Below are 2,658 nucleotides of genomic sequence, written 5' to 3' on the forward strand. Positions count from 1 at the left end.
GTGTATCATTTTTTGTTTTATAGTCCTGTCTAATCCTTGTCTCAAGAGTGGGCTTTGGGAATGGTTTCATTTCTGGGTTAACAGAGCGTCTGAGGGCCACAGTTTTAGAGGGTCCTCCAGTCTCTGTCAGACCATTAAGTCTGCTCTTTTTACGTGGATTTGAGTTCTGTTCTACATTTTTCTCCTGCTCTGTCTGGGACTCTCTGTTGTGTTCCCTGTCAGGGCAGTCATTTGTTATAGGTAATGCTAACATTTCATGTACTGGAAATATCTCATGTGCATACCTATCCAGGGATGGAGTTGTGGATGAGGTGGTGTGTGGGCAGACTTGGAAAGCCATAATGATGTGACCATCATGTGTGAGACAGAGGCAGTGTTGTTGAAAGGACAGCTCTAAGATGGGCTCCCTGGAGTAGAGCTGCCCCAAGACCTTCAGGCAAATACATAAAATCTTGGCTCTCTGGTGCCCATCCTTTTGAGAGTCCTATTGTGACTCATTCCATTCTAGCTCATGAGAACTTCACTTGAAGCAGGTGAGTGATCTTTTTATTGCTGTAAAGTGGTTAACATTGAGCAAGTACTTAAAAAAAAGAAAGATTGTTTTCCTGATAGTATCTATTTCACTCTGATATTAACCCATCAGTGCATCTATTTATCTTGCTAGGGTAAACACTTTACTGCCTTGACAATTCCAGTATTTGCTATCTTTTTCCCTTCCTATCTATCCTCCACACAGCTATCAGATTAATGTATGCAAAATGTTTTCCATTTGCAAAGTCAACATGGCTGACCAATGCTTTGCAGGGTAAGTCCAGGCTCCTTAATTTCTATTCAGAGTGAATCTACTTTTGCTGTCATGTATTCTCAAGTCGTCCAACTCTCCAATGTCACAACCACACAGATGCAGAGCTGATAGCTGTTTTAAACAACTTAGCATTTGCATGTCAAACATGTCCCCTTAAACCCCCAAATGACCTCATTCCATTGTCTACTTGATACTTCTTCCACCTATTGACATTCTACACTATCTCCAAACGTAAGCTCAAATATGGACTCTTTCTTAAGCATCAGAAATGCAGAGTGAGTTGCTCCTTCTCTTGTTTTCCTGTATTAATTTTAGTTTGTACCACTAGGTATCGACTCAATTGTTTACTTTTCTTTAGCTGCATAATGATCTATTTTATTTATGAGATTAAGACTTCATTGTGAAAACAAACCATATCTTATTCATCTTTTTATACAACATAGCTCCTGGCATCCTAGAATGCAATGGGATGAGGTAGGAGCCAAGAGCTCCTGGTGACATCAAAGAAAATCTTTGAGTGTAATCTGAATATTCCTCCGTCTCTGTGAATAGGAGGTGAGGCCTCAGGTTGTCTGCTACAGGTATGGCTACCTTAAACCACACTGGTATGAGACACAGTCTTCCGCTTGCTGGGCATCCCTGGACTAGAGAATCAGTACCTGTGGATTTCCATTCCTTTTGTCATTTCCTATGTTGTCGCCTTACTTGGGAACAGCCTGCTTGTCTTCATTATCCTCACAAGGCGCAGCCTCCATGACTCCATGTACCTCTTTCTCTGTATGCTGTCTGGGGCAGACATTGTCCTCGCTACCTGCATAGTACCTCAGGCCTTGGCCATCTTCTGGTTCCACGCTGGGGAGATCTCCTTGGATTGCTGCATCACTCAGGTCTTCTTCCTCTCTTCCACCTTCATCTCTGAATCAGGGATCTTGCTGGTAATGGCATTTGACCGCTACGTTGCTATATGCTACCCACTGAGATAGACCGCTATTCTTACACATGCCCTCATTGGGAAAATGGGTGTGAGTATCTTTCTGAGAAGTAATGGCACAATTTTCCCCATAATATTTCTTCTGAAAAGATTGACTTTCTGCAAAAGTAACATCCTCCCAAACACTGCTTGTAAGCACATTGTCTTGGCTCACATTTCTTGCAACAATATCCGAATAAACATCTGGTATGGGTTTTTTGTACTAATGTCAACCTTGGTCTTAGATGTTATGCTAATTTTTGTTTCTTATGTGCTGATCCTCCATGCTGTCTTCCAGATGCCTTCCCAAGACACTTGCCACAAAGCTCTGAACACCTGTGGCGCCCATATCTGTGTCACCATCCTCTTTTATGGGCCTGGGATCTTCTCAGTCCTCACTCAGCAGTTTGGAGGCCACGTCTCACCACATATCCATGTCCTGCTGGCCAATGTGTATATTCTTGTTCCACCTATGCTGAATCCCATCATTTATGGGATTAAGACCAAACAGATCCAGGACCAGGTTGTTCATGTGTTCTTTACAAAGCACACATGACTATGACCATGGACTTTTCTCAGCAGTTCAATGCTTTACATGAGATTTGGCCTCTGGATGTAGAAAGGTTCAGCTGAGATGGTAGTCAGATGACTCCCTGTTTGGTGTCCCTAGAACAACTACACCAGGGATGTTTTAGCTCATGTTTCTTCCAAGGACTTTATTCTGTCATTAGATATCAGTGTCTTTGGGAGCTTAGTTTGCTCTTTCTCATGCACAGAATTGAGAACTGGACCAGCTCACCTTTTTGAGTTACACTTACCCCTATGACTCTAGACTAGGGGTTAGAATGAGATGAACTGGAGACAAGGGACTTCCCTGGATAAT

General features: G+C 42.6%; 1 pseudogene; it reads left to right on the plus strand.

Moving 5' to 3' along the window:
* The first annotated feature begins 1,388 nt into the window (after positions 1 to 1,388).
* LOC101349817 (olfactory receptor 52B4-like) lies at positions 1,389 to 2,331 on the plus strand (annotated as a pseudogene).
* The last annotated feature ends 327 nt before the right edge of the window (positions 2,332 to 2,658 follow it).

Source organism: Trichechus manatus, unplaced genomic scaffold (genome assembly GCF_000243295.1).
Source record: "Trichechus manatus latirostris isolate Lorelei unplaced genomic scaffold, TriManLat1.0 scaffold00088, whole genome shotgun sequence".
Lineage (NCBI taxonomy): Eukaryota > Metazoa > Chordata > Mammalia > Sirenia > Trichechidae > Trichechus > Trichechus manatus.